The sequence below is a fragment of the Anomaloglossus baeobatrachus genome, chromosome 4 (assembly GCF_048569485.1).
Source record: "Anomaloglossus baeobatrachus isolate aAnoBae1 chromosome 4, aAnoBae1.hap1, whole genome shotgun sequence".
NCBI lineage: Eukaryota > Metazoa > Chordata > Amphibia > Anura > Aromobatidae > Anomaloglossus > Anomaloglossus baeobatrachus.
The window spans coordinates 544,550,258-544,565,489 of record NC_134356.1 but is presented as its reverse complement, the minus strand read 5'-3'; the positions used below and the strand labels follow the sequence as shown (position 1 = coordinate 544,565,489).

General features: G+C 47.4%; 1 protein-coding gene across 1 annotated transcript in view; it reads right to left on the bottom strand.

The window, feature by feature from the left end:
* SV2B (synaptic vesicle glycoprotein 2B) overlaps positions 1 to 12,012 on the bottom strand; it is a 214,984-nt gene extending 202,972 nt beyond the window's left edge. Inside the window, exon 1 of the mRNA XM_075345964.1 lies at positions 11,832 to 12,012. The gene's annotated coding sequence lies outside the window, so the exon portion shown is untranslated. The remainder of the gene's footprint in view (positions 1 to 11,831) is intronic.
* Between the last annotated feature and the right edge of the window lie 3,220 nt (positions 12,013 to 15,232).

Below are 15,232 nucleotides of genomic sequence, written 5' to 3'. Positions count from 1 at the left end.
AAATTATAGTTGACATAGGTAGATTTCCTCCAGCCTAAAAATGCGAGGAGCAGAAGTGATTGGCTTTCTTACAACATGTGATCAAAGAAGTCTAATGAGCAGGCTAACACAGGTTAACTCTTGTTGGGCTGTCTATGAATGAGCAGACAGCAGGTCAACGCCCAGGCCTGCCTGAGTAGATCAGAATCACCAGCGAAATCATCGGATGGAGTGTCAGACACTGCAATGTGAACAGAGCCTGATAACGATATGACAGAAAGAAAGTTTTGTGTCAAACTCTGGGTGACACACCCTTAAAGGGGTTGTCCGACATAATAAAAATGTTTGAGTTTAAGCTAATCTGTGCTGGATTGTCATATTAAACACCCCTACATTGTTATTTTTTGTTTTCTAACTTTTGTTCCTCTTGAATTATACCTTTATTCTGTGCAGCTTCTTGTTTACATTCAGCTCCAGCAAACATGACCACTTCCTGTGCAAAACCTCCCAGTCACAGCTGGCACCGCCCGGCCTCACTGTCCAGCCCCACCCCAGTGTCCAGCCGCACCCTCTGCCCGCCCCCTGCACACACATTCCCTGTCAGTATATTCTGCCCCAGCACTGACCTCTCATCACTACACGGCAGATCACTACAGGACAGCACACTACAGGACAGGACACGACACTACAGGACAGGACACTACAGGGCAGCACATTACAGGACAGGACACTACAGGGCAGCACATTACAGGACACTACAAGGCAGCACATTACAGGACACTACAGGACAGATCACTACAGGGCAGCACATTACAGGACACTACAGGGCAGCACATTACAGGACAGGACACTACAGGGCAGCACATTACAGGACACTACAGGACAGGACACTACAGGGCAGCACATTACAGGGCACTACAGGGCAGCACATTACAGGACAGGACACTACAGGGCAGCACATTACAGGACACTACAGGACAGGACACTACAGGGCAGCACATTACAGGACACTACAGGACAGGACACTACAGGACACTACAGGACAGGACACTACAGGGCAGCACACTACAGGGCACTACAGGGCAGCACACTACAGGGCACTACAGGGCAGCACACTACAGGGCACTACAGGGCAGCACATTACAGGACAGGACACTACAGGGCAGCACATTACAGGACACTACAGGACAGATCACTACAGGGCAGCACACTACAGGGCACTACAGGGCAGCACACTACAGGGCACTACAGGGCAGCACATTACAGGACACTACAGGACAGATCACTACAGGGCAGCACACTACAGGGCACTACAGGGCAGCACACTACAGGGCACTACAGGGCAGCACATTACAGGACAGGATACTACAGGGCAGCACATTACAGGACACTACAGGACAGTACACTACAGGGCAGCACATTACAGGGCACTACAGGGCAGCACACTACAGGGCACTACAGGGCAGCACATTACAGGACACTACAGGACAGATCACTACAGGGCAGCACACTACAGGGCACTACAGGGCAGCACACTACAGGGCACTACAGGGCAGCACATTACAGGACAGGACACTACAGGGCAGCACATTACAGGACACTACAGGACAGGACACTACAGGGCAGCACATTACAGGGCACTACAGGGCAGGACACTACAGGGCAGCGCACTACACGGCAGCGCACTGCACGGCAGCGCACTGCACGGCAGCGCACTGCAGAGCAGCGCACTACAGGGCAGGGCACTACAGGGCAGCGCACTACACTACAGCATTGAAAATAACAGCCCCACATCGGGCTCTGCACCCCACACCACATCGGGCTCTGCACCCCACACCACATCGGGCTCTGCACCCCACACCACATCAGGCTCTGCACCGCATACACACACATCGGGCTGTGCACCGCATACACAAACATACATACACACACACACACACATCGGGCTGTGCACCACACACACACACACACACACACACACACACCACCCCATAGGGAGTACATACTCACCCGTCATCGGTCCCCGCCGCTCCTGCACGTTCGCGCGCTGTCTGTGCTCTAGACAAATCAGCACAGTGGTGACGTCACCGCTGTGCTGAAGAGAGCTCAGACAGCGTGCAAGATGAGAAGCAGCGCTGCGCTGCTTCTCATCAGCACTTTCAAATGTACCGGCATCTGTGATCTGTGATGCCGGTATATTTGAATGTGCGATCCTGAGCAGGGGGCCCGGTGCTGGCGCTGACACCACGGCAGCCGCAGCCAGGCCCCTCCCCCAGGTCACGGGTCCCACAGAAGTGCAGGGTTAGGATGTGGGCAGAGTACGGGGTGCGGGGGAATGTGTGGGATGGTGCAGGGAAGGGGGCAGGGCTCATCGCACTGTACCCGCCCAGCAGGGAGGCAACATGTTGTTTCCACATTTGCATGTCAACATGGCCCTGCCCATGTAGACGTGAAATGACCGGAAGCAGCAAAATCGCGGCAGGAGCGGTCACATGACCGCTCTGAGCCGGGGGAGAGGGGCTGACAGCAGGGCAGGTAAGTGGTCTCTATCTATTTACCTGCCCCAATGTAGCCCAATAGGGAAATAATAAAAAAAAGCAAATTAAGCCGGATAACCCCTTTAAGAAAAGGTAAATAGTTAGTATCTGTGTGACATCATATTCTTATTTTAAAAAAATAGGTATTTAGGCTTTATTCCTTAGTTAGATCTAAATAATTTACAACCAAACAGAATAAGACTAGGAGTGTAAATGCAGAAAAACCAAAAGAGAAAATACTCCTAAAATCAATATTTATTAAAGGTAAATATTAAAAATGCTCAAAAATACAGAGCATAATAACTCTTATATTGTCAAAAGTAGTTTATTGGTCACGTGAAGTGAGTCGGAGGACAAGAAGTGTACAAACCAGCTAGTGAGGGAAGGGGCTCATGTTATCTCAACATCTATAGGTGAGCCCTAGGTAGCATGGCTTCAGATGTTTCTAAAAGTGAAGAAGTAAATAGCCTATTGTCCTTAGGGATATATAAGGGATAGTCTCTCCCTCCCTTATAGCTACCTACCAGCGGAGGTGCACCTTAAAGTATTGGGTACCCCCCGCTCCTCGTCGGCTTTCCCTAAGCTGTCCCTTTGACCCGCAAGTCGCAGAAGACCCACCACCAAGAGTAAAAGTGCAAAGTAGTCAATAGGTCATTGTCAAAAATTGGTTACCTAAAAAAATGGTAACTATAATACAACTTATCCTTAAATAAGGAAAGAAAAGGCAATACAAACTACTGTATAGTATATATTTGCCCCAAAAATGGGAATCCATACACAGTTTAAATCGTATGCTCTTGATGCGGTAATAGCCAATTTTCACTGTACATATATAAATACATGCACAGGTAATTAAGATGATATTGAAATACCAATGTACCGATGATGCATAAAGATAACACCATGGTCACTGTACCTAGAGTATGAACTGGGAATATTTGCCAGACGACTTGCCCTTCATTTGTGGCCATTGATGTCGGTCTGCTTACATGACGAAAGCCAAAACTCACCAAGACACAAAAACTGATGAATTCGATGTATTTGGATATAATGAAATCCTTGGTTCTTCTTCCCCTGATGAACCCCTAGGATAAGAATTTTAGGGGGGAAACGCGTCGGGATGTTGTATTCTCACCAGTGACCTCAGCAGATAAGTTCCCTGCTGGGTTTATATGTTATTATCTTTATGCATCATCGGTACATTGGTATTTCAATATCATCTTAATTACCTGTGCATGTATTTATATATGTACAGTGAAAATTGGCTATTACCGCATCAAGAGCATACGATTTAAACTGTGTATGGATTCCCATTTTTGGGGCAAATATATACTATACAGTAGTTTGTATTGCCTTTTCTTTCCTTATTTAAGGATAAGTTGTATTATGGTTACCATTTTTTTAGGTAACCAATTTTTGACAATGACCTATTGACTACTTTGCACTTTTACTCTTGGTGGTGGGTCTTCTGCGACTTGCGGGTCAAAGGGACAGCTTAGGGAAAGCCGACGAGGAGCGGGGGGTACCCAATACTTTAAGGTGCACCTCCGCTGGTAGGTAGCTATAAGGGAGGGAGAGACTATCCCTTATATATCCCTAAGGACAATAGGCTATTTACTTCTTCACTTTTAGAAACATCTGAAGCCATGCTACCTAGGGCTCACCTATAGATGTTGAGATAACATGAGCCCCTTCCCTCACTAGCTGGTTTGTACACTTCTTGTCCTCCGACTCACTTCACGTGACCAATAAACTACTTTTGACAATATAAGAGTTATTATGCTCTGTATTTTTGAGCATTTTTAATATTTACCTTTAATAAATATTGATTTTAGGAGTATTTTCTCTTTTGGTTTTTCCTTAGATCTAAATAAATATGCCGAGTTCTCTATATGGAAAGCTGTTTTTTGTATCTCTAGGGTACTGAACCAGTGCCAGAGCTATTCTGCTAATTATTGGTCCATTACTTCCAGAAACTAATCACAATAAGCTGCTGATGGTGGTACACCACTATGCGGCCAATTCATCTACTATATATTACACCTTTGTGAAGTCATTAGATGATTTATTACAGGACAGACCTCTCATGGACTCACCTATTCATACTGCATTCTCACAATTATTCTTCATTGAAATTTCAGTTTCTCCTCATCATTATTGTAAACATATTTTAATTTTAAGCCCACTTTACACGTTGCAATTAGTTGTACAATCGCATTTGCGATGTGACACGCCCAGGTTGCATACGGGATCTATGAGATTTCACGTTGGTCATTCATTTGCTGTCACACGAGCGTTAGTAGTCTATGTTAAATTGGTCAATTTTGTGTGTGATCCTTTAGATCATGTGTTCTGTGACGTATGCATTGGGCACCTTTTTTTTTTTTTTATTTATTGACTTGACAAGCGTGTGTAATGTGTAGGGATGCGTTTTTACTATGTCATCTGCCATTCAGCTCTGCTACATGGCCGCTGACAGCAGACACAGACAGCCATGTAGCAGAGCTGAATGGCAGATGACAGCAGACACAGACAGAGCCGCACTGTCAGAATGAACTCGGGTGAACTTCACCCGACTTCATGGTCATGCTGCGGCTCTGTCTGTGTCGCGCCCTGATTAGCGGTCACTAGTGAAGACTCACCGGTGACCGCTAATCTCCTGAGTAACTGAAGTTAGCAGCCCTCTCTCATACTCACCGATCCCCGATCCCCGGCGCTGCACGGCGTTCACACTGCTCTGGCGGCTTTTACTGTTTTGAAAAAGCCGGCCGCCCATTAAACAATTTCGTATTCCCTGCTTACCCCGCCCACCAGCGCCTATGATTGGTTACAGTGAGACACGCCCCCACTCTGAGTGACAGGTGTCACACTGCACCCAATCACAGCAGCCGGTGGGCGTGTCTATACTGTGTAGTGAAATAAATAATTAAATAATTAAAAAAAACGGCGTGCGGTCCCCCCCCATTTTTAAAACCAGCCAGATAAAGCCATACGGCTGAAGGCTGGTATTCTCAGGATGGGGAGCTCCACGTTATGGGGAGCCCCCCAGCCTAACAATATCAGCCAACAGCCGCCCAGAATTGCCGCATACATTATATGCGACAGTTCTGGGACTGTACCCGGCTCTTCCCGATTTGCCCTGGTGCGTTGGCAAATCGGGGTAATAAGGAGTTATTGGCAGCCCATAGCTGCCAATAAGTCCTAGATTAATCATGTCAGGCGTCTATGAGACACCCTCCATGATTAATCTGTAAGTTACAGTAAATAAACACACACACCCGAAAAAATCCTTTATTAGAAATAAAAACACACACACATTCCCTGGTTCACCACTTTAATCAGCCCCAAAAAGCCCTCCTTGTCCGGCGTAATCCAGGATGATCCAGCGTCGCATCCAGCGCTGCTGCATGGAGGTGACCGGAGCCGCAGCAGACACAGCCGCTCCGGTCACCTCCACACAGCAAATGAACACAGCCGCGTGATCAGCTGCTGTCACTGAGGTTACCTAGATCCAGCGGTGGATGCAGCGGTGGCCGCGGGTAACCTCAGTGACAGCTCAGCTGATCGTGCGGCTGTCTTCATTAGCTGTGTGGAGGTGACCGGAGCGGCTGTGTCTGCTGCGGCTCCGGTCACCTCCATGCAGCAGCGCTGGATGCGACGCTGGATCATCCTGGATTACGCCGGACAAGGAGGGCTTTTTGGGGCTGATTAAAGTGGTGAACCAGGGAATGTGTGTGTGTTTTTATTTCTAATAAAGGATTTTTCGGGTGTGTGTGTTTATTTACTGTAACTTACAGATTAATCATGGAGGGTGTCTCATAGACGCCTGACATGATTAATCTAGGACTTATTGGCAGCTATGGGCTGCCAATAACTCCTTATTACCCCGATTTGCCAACGCACCAGGGCAAATCGGGAAGAGCCGGGTACAGTCCCAGAACTGTCGCATATAATGTATGCGGCAATTCTGGGCGGCTGTTGGCTGATATTGTTAGGGTGGGGGGATCCCCATAACGTGGAGCTCCCCATCCTGAGAATACCAGCCTTCAGCCGTATGGCTTTATCTGGCTGGTTTTAAAAATGGGGGGAACCGCACGCCGTTTTTCTTAATTATTTAATTATTTATTTCACTACACAGTATAGACACGCCCACCGGCTGCTGTGATTGGGTGCAGTGTGACACCTGTCACTCAGAGTGGGGGCGTGTCTCACTGTAACCAATCATAGGCGCTGGTGGGCGGGGAAAGCAGGGAATACGAAATTGTTTAATGGGCGGCCGGCTTTTTCAAAACAGTAAAAGCCGCCGGAGCAGTGTGAATGCTGTGCAGCGCCGGGGATCGGGGATTGGTGAGTATATGAGAGAGGGGGATAGACTGACATGGACAGAGAGAGAGGGACAGAGATAGTGACGGACTGACAGAGATTAGTGCACGACAGACATTGTGAGGCGCTTCAGAACGCAGCTTTTCAGCTGCGCTCTGAAGCAGACCTTTTTTAAGCTGCGGTGCAGAGCGCACACCTGCGCACATAGCATCAGACATCAAAATCGTATGAGGGATGTCACACGTTACAATTGACTAGGTTCGTGCAACAAAACGCTCAATTCTAGAGAATGATACGATGTGTTTGCGATCAACGGTTTTGCGTTCAATCCTGATCGCATGTAGCTGTCACACGCAGATACCTCACAAACGATGCCGGATGTGCGTCACTTACAACTTGACCCCAACGACGGATTGTGAGATATATTGAAGCGTGTGTAGCGGGCTTTAGTTTTATACCAGGAAACTGAATTCACAACAAATCTCTACGATGCATCACTTACTGTTACTGTTTGGTAGTAATTCATTATTGAATTGGAGAAACTACAGGAAATGTTACAATAGATTTCAATTATCTCTGCGTCCAAGACACACACATTGCCCCCATAACACTGACAGCCACAGTGCCCCCATACCAGGTACATCACTATAACATAAAGAAGTCTAAGCACACATACATACATGTACAGAGCGCCACATCTCACAGCGGTTGATACTGCCGGATACCCCATAGTACCGCTCTCCACGCTACCATACTCACTCTAGGACCCAGGCAACCACACCGATGAAGATCTTTTATGACCAAAATGTCTGTGCGTAAGTTGTTTCTACAAATTGTCTGCAATACAGTCCCCCTATATACCACTTATTTAAGTGCCAAGTTGCTACATTTTCTTGAGACGGTTTTGGAACCTACTTGCGTACCATCTCCAAAAGTGCCGTGTGTATCCATTCTATACCAAATGGACAATGACCCAAAGTATACTGCTAAATTGGTTACAAAGTGGCTTAAAGGGAACCTGTCAGCAGAAATTTCCCCTAAAACCTAACAGATTCCCCCTCTGCAGCTCCTGGGCTGCATTCTAGAAAGGTCCCTGTTATTATTGTGCCCCCTTTCTGACCAAAAAAAAGAGTTTATAAAGTGGTACCTTTTTGGCTTCGGATTCTATAAATGTGACACGGGGGCGGGCTGCCTGATGGCCGTTATTCTGCCCCCTGGTCCTGTATGCCGCCCCCATCGCTGATTTCCATACTTGTAGACGCCGCCCACTGCTCCAGCCATCCCCGCGCATGCCCAGTGCCCATCTCTCGTGGATGAGCACTGTGCCCAGTGTCACCGCTGGTGACGTGCGCGCAGGGTTTAGATTATGGGCGGTGCTGTGATGTTTATTACCAAACAACCGCCCATAATCGCGGGACCGCGCTTTCCCCCTCGGCGTCCTTCATTCTGCGCAAGCGCGGTGCTGCTGACTCCCCGTTGCCTCCTTCCCATCTATTTCCTGCCTCAGGGCAAGATGGCCTGAGCCTGGGCGAGCGGCCGGCCAATCCGTGTGGGGGCGCAGCCTGGGCGAGCGGCCAATCCGTGGGGGGGGCGGGGCCATGGCGAGCCCAGCGGCCAATCAGCTTTGTGTCACCGTAAGGACACAATTTTGGAGCAAGACAGACAGACAGATAGACAGACAGACAGAATAAGGCAATTATATATATATATATATATAGTACTAAAGACCTCCAAATGGGCCATCACTCCCTAAATTGTGGCCCCAACACCCCATCCCCACAACCCTAACCCACTCCCCTTTCACACTTCTTTTTTTGCTTTGGCAATGCTAATAGTTTTTTGGTCCTGCCAATAAAGCCTATTTGATTTGATTTGATTTGATATATATACAGTATATACTGTGTGTATATATATATATATATATATATATATATATATATATTTATATATATATATACTGTGTATATATAGTACAGACCAAAAGTTTGGACACACCTTCTCATCTCTAGAACAACTATTAAGAGGAGACTTTGTGCAGCAGGCCTTCATGGTAAAATAGCTGCTAGGAAACCACTGCTAAGGGCAGGCAACAAGCAGAAGAGACTTGTTTTGGCTAAAGAACACAAGAAATGGACATTAGACCAGTGGAAATTTGTGCTTTGGTTTAATGAGTCCAAATTTGAGATCTTTGGATCCAACCACCGTGTCTTTGTAGAAAAGGTGAACAGATGGACTCTACATGGCTGGTTCACCGTGAAGCATGGAGGAGGAGGTGTGATGGTGTGGGGGTGCTTTGCTGGTGACACTGTTGGGGATTTATTAAAAATTGAAGGCATACAGAACCAGCATGGCTACCACAGCATCTTGCAGCGGCGTGCTATTCCATCCGGTTTGCGTTTAGTTAGACCATCATTTATTTTTCAACAAAACAATGACCCCAAACACACCTCCAGGCTGTGTAAGGGCTATTTGACTAAGAAGGAGAGTGATGGGACGCTACACCAGGTGACCTGGCCTCTACTGTCACCAGACCTGAACCCAATCAAGATGGTTTGGGATGAGCTGGAGTGCAGAGTGAAGACAAAAGGGCCAACAAGTGCTAAACATCTCTGGGAACTCTTTCAAGACTGTTGGAAAACCATTTTCAGTGACTACCTCTTGAAGCTCATCAAGAGAATGCCAAGAGTGTGCAAAGTAGTAATGAAAGCAAAAGGTGGCTACTTTGAAGAACCTAGAATATAAGACATATTTTCACTTGTTTCACACTTTTTTAAGTATTTCATTCATAGGTTTGATGTTCTCTATGTAGATCTACAATTTTTAGAGTCATGAAAATAAAGAAAACTCTTTGAATGAGAAGGTGTGTCCAAACATTTGGTCTGTTCTGTATATATATATATATATATATATATATATATATATATATTAATTACACACACACAGTGTCATTGTCATCGCAGTAGAGCACAGCCTATAGATGTGCATACATTGTTGGGACATTTATGGTATGTTAGAGAACTGCATGTGTGATGCCTCTGCCTATCAGGTTGTCACAGGGTATTGTGCAATCTGCCCTCCCGCACAATATTCCTCCTTGGTTAACGGATCCCAGTCCTCTGGTGTTGTTAACAGCTAGTCCAATTAAAATCCTAGGAACACTTCCCACTTGAACCTACCAGACACACCAATGGGTGGCCTGAAGGGAATAGGGCCGCCCACATGGGGGGGTTGGTGAGGAGAAAGTAAGGACAGTGATAGTAGAGAGTCGAGAGTTTAGAGGTGAGAGTGAAGGAGAGAGGTGTTGAAGTGGCTCTCGTGAGGAGAGGCCATGGAGGAGAGCTCCCTGTTTGCTAGGTGACAGATGTTGGTCTGGGCCTGGCAGGAGCTGGAACCCGGTCGCAGGGGACAGTGTCAAGGAGCACAGACTGCCGAGGAGGGCAACCGGCGGCCTTGCGCTATCACTGGGCAGGGGCCAGGGCACGACGAGGTACGTGGACCCTAGGCTGGAAAGTAGCTTCACGCGTTCCAGCAATTTACCCGATGGGGGTGAAGACTTCAAGTGTCATCCCCAACCCACTCCAAGATCGGGGTACTAGCGCACCGATGGGATAGGACTTTTCCACTACAGTCCAAAGAAATCCTACGCGTGAACCCTGAGAGCAAGCTCACTCCGTTAGCCACACGGGTGAGCGGGACCCTGAGAGTGTCATACCGATGGGTCCAATCGAGACTAAGGTGCCAGGGATAGGGCTACAGACCAACAACAACACCAGGGGCACGGATCCAGGCATTCTCCCCGCAGACTACGGTGGTGCTCAGAACTTTAGTTTACAAGCTGTCGGTGTGGTTATTCCGGGACTGAGTACATTAGAAACCCCCTGCACCTATGCCCCAGCGGCACCCAAACACTGTCCATAACCAACGGGGTTAAATATCAAGCTGCCACACCATCATCACCGGGCTCCCCAATGGCAGCGGTGGTCCCTCACATTACCACGTACCGTGGGTGGCGTCAGGAACTTGTCAAAAATCCCCCCTGTATATATCTCATACCCCCCATTCTTCTTAACTCGAGTGTCCGCGCGGACCCCCCGGATCCAGAGACCCCTCGAGCCACCGCGGCTCCAGATCCGAACGGCTCGGCCGCTGGCACTGTGGTAGTACACATGTATTACACATCCCTAATATACTTCTATGGAAAAATGCAGGAAAACTCAAAAGACTTTACAAGTGATTTCTGCCTTCTATGCTATATAAAATATATAAGCAGCCCCAGGGCCACTATAACATTAACAGCCGCAGGTACCAATACAAGAAAGTGACATGTTGCCACTTATTGAGTTACTTCCACTCCTATTGATCGGATGAGGGTTATTTTTGTTACCAGCCATTAAAAGCCCATTAGACGAGTCAATAATAGGTGATGATATTCTTTGCTCACAGAATAGTCATCTAAACAGGCCAGTAAACGACTAATCTGCTTGGATTCAGCTGATCGTCGGTCGTTTATCGCAGACGGAAAGTGTAAATAGGCTCCTAGGCATCATTAACAATAACATCACCAATCCCGAACCCTGAAGTACTGTAGATAAAAGTTACCACTCAGCAGAAGAAATGCCCATGAAATGCCAAGCACATGTATATTTCTATTTCTCATTACTTTCGATGATAGACTGATCAGAATATGAAGGCAATGCTCTGAAACACAGGTTACTTCTCAGGATTGCAGACCATCCCAGCTCTTATCATTTCCATCTCACACAAGATTTATACACAAGGTGAGAAAGTCTCATGCCCTTGACGTCACCTTGAGTTCTAGCCTCAGTATTGGATTTACTCTCACTGCACTGAAGAAGAAAAACATAATGAAGAAGGATTCAGTCCTGTGATTACTTATGTGATGGGTGAGTAATCTGCAATCTGCATGTGCCAGCAAGTCCAAGAACGGGCAGCCTAGCAATTATACCAAGGATATAAATAAATGTGTCTTACCTGTCACCTGGAGTTGTGCGCAGCTCCAGAGCTGTATGATCAGTTCTCACAGAGCTGTGTGCTCAGCCAGAATCTCCTTTCTTTCCAGTGATGCAGACCTGCCTAGTAAAGCATGCTAATGATGCACCAGAGGGAAGCCCTGCAAAAACAGAACAGGACCATATGTCAGCCTATAGCATCACCGCCTCCACAACGAGAAAGGGAGCGCGGCATCAAAGGAAGCAGAGGAAATGAGCGGAGGAAGAAAGCCGAAGGCTTCTGTGATGGAGGGATAGATGGATAGATAGATAGATAGATAGATAATGGATAGATAGATAGAAGGATGGACAGACAGGTATGATGGATTAGATAGATAGATTTAGATAGATAGATAGATAGATAATGGATAGATAGATAGATAGAAAGATAGATAGATAATGGATAGATAGATAGATAGATAGAAAGATAGATAGATAGGTGGAAGGACAGCAAGACAGATAGGGTGGATGAGATAGATTAGATAGATAGATAGATAGTAGACAGACAAAGAGATTGATAGGCGGACAGACCAACAGATCGGATGGATGGATGAGACAGATAGATAGGTGGAAGGATGGACAGATAGATAGGATGGATTAAATACATAGATGATAGATAGGTAGATAGATAGATAGATAGATGGACAGATAGATAGGATACATAGATATATAGATAGGCGGAAGGACAGACAGACAGGGTGGATGAGATAGATTAGATAGATAGATAGATAGATAGATAGATAGATAGGTGGACCAATGGACAGAAATCATGGATGAAATAGATAGAGAGATAGATGGATGGATGAGTCACTATTACTGGACGACAATAAAGAAAGAACATATTTTTTTCATTTATTGACTGGAATAAAACAGGAGTTCATCTCTGCCGATGCTTTTTATTTCTCCTCATTTTAGATCATTTATCATAGTTATGAAAAGTAAAGCAAATGTTTACACGGGCATAGCCATTTGCTTTTTTTATGAGAAAGAAGCCAGTGAATTATAGACTTGGATCCCGGCTAGACTGTTGTTCAAACAAGAAGCAGAAGCAGCAGAAGTATACAGTCACCGACAGGGAGAAATAGAAAGGATAATAACAAAATAATACTGTCACTGTTTGGGGAAGGCTGGCCCCTGGCAAGCACAGCTATTAGCATTAGACACACAATCAATGGGATCTAGTGATCTTTGATTTAACAAAAACTCAATTTGAACATTAGTGTCTGATCAATAATTAATATGACATGCGATCACCATATTTTGAACTTAGAACTCTTTTTTGTACATATTTTTTGCAAGCATGTAAAGTAGACAGCTGTGGGCTCCAGCCCCCATCTGTGTGCTCTATCTTGGCTGGTTATCAAAAATAGAGGCTCCCCCACAACGTTTTTTATTTAAATAAATAATAAAAAATGAAGTGGGCTCCTGCTTATTATTTTGTGTGTTTGTGTTTTGTTTGTTTTTTTATTACTGGGTTGGTAATGGGAGGGTCTCATAGACATCTCTCCCTTACCAACCCAGGGCTTGATAGCAGCTGTGATTTTTGACAAATCACAGCTGACATCAACCCCATATATTACCTTGATTGCCACTGTCGCGGGCGGCGGGGCGCTGCGCTCGCCAACGCTCGGGTTCGGCTCTGCTGCTGCTGCTCGGTGGCTCGAGCGGTGGGCCGGATCCGGGGCCTCGAGCGGTGCTCCTCGCCCATGAGTGAAGGGGGTGGCTTGGTTTGGGGATTTAGTCTGTGACGCCACCCATGGTTTGTGGTGAGGTTGGGGGCACCACCGCTGCTCTGGACGGGGATCACGGGAGCGATGACAGGGAGCAGCCGAGTTGTTTCTCTCCCGTCCGTGGGTAGGGGGTTTTGGTGGTCCCGGGGCCCGGTGATGGTGACTGTAAGGTGGATGGCGGGGTTTGGCGAGGTGCAGGGTCGCGGGGGCGGCAGCGCAGTGCCAGGCAGCACAATGGTACTCACTCAGCCAATGACGTAAACGGAGTCTCTGGTAAAACAAACGGCTGGATGGACGGGTCCCGCAGCCGGCTGCGATGGTCACTCCCGGTAGGTTTTCGGTGACTGTCTCTCCCTGCACCTGTGATGTGTTGTCGGCTCCGATGGCTTCCCACCAGTAACCCACTCCCCAGCAGTGTATTTGCCAGAGGAGCCCTTTTTTGCGCACAGGCTCTGGCCCTGGGAACTCTAGCTGTGGCGGTAGCAGTATTTCCCTTCACGGTTTAGCGGTTGCCTTCAGTCGGGTCTTTACTGCTGAGGAACCCCGGAGGTTCCCGTCGCTGATGGATTTGACCAGTTTAACGGCGACTCCAAGCCTGGTCGGGGTCCGTAGGCCCTGCCGAATGGTGCTGGCTTCTCTTTGCTCCCCGGTTCGGTACCGGCGGGCCACCGCCCGTCCCCGGTCCTCACGGTGGTGCGTCAATTGGCCTCGCCTGCAGATGGTCACCACCGTCTGCCAACCTTGCTCTTGGGTGCCCGGGCCACGTACCCGGACACGGTCAGTCTGCTCTTGCTCCTCCACTTCCACTCTCCCTAACTCATCTCTCCTCCTTTCCCGCCTCCAGGACTGTGAACTCCTCGGTGGGTGGGGCCAACCACCTGGCCCCGCCCCACCTGGTGTGGACATCAGCCCCTGGAGGGAGGCAACGAGGATTTGTGTGTGTGACTGATGTGCCTAACCGGGGTGTGGGGTGTGTTGTTCCAGTACCTGTGACGTCCTGGCTTGTCCAGAGCGCCACACCACCACACCATAGCAATTGGAATAAGCCACAAATAAAGGGTAAAGGGCCACAATTGGCTCATCTAAAGGATGCGCCAATTGTGAGGTGGCTGCAAGCTGCTATTTTTAGGCTGGCCCAATAACCATGGACCTTCCCAGTCTGAGAATACCAATCCACAGCTGTCTCCTTTACCTGCCTGGTTATCACAAAATAGGCGGGGGACCGCACTTCATTTTTTTCACTGTGCCTGACAATCATAGTAATGCCAGTAGCAAAGATGACTGTGGCATTACTGTCAGGCGCCAAACATGTGAGGAGGAGACTCAATACTCACAAGGCGAATACCAAAATACTCAATGAGTAATCAATATCCCGAATACCATAATATTTGTGCAACTAACGAATAGTGCCAATATATTCACTCAACACTAGTCACCAGTACAGCTGATAACCGATCACAGGAGTAATCTAGAAGACAGTGTTGGACTTATGGAGGGTGAATGTCACCTTTTTTTACTGCTTTCAACCCAGACACGGTAATGGGGTGCAGAATGCTAAAAGGGGAAAATGGACCAACTGACCACTGGCGTGCATGATGTCAAGGGAGACAAGGATCAGGCAGTGTGAATTGAAACTTTTTTCTTTTGTTCTACA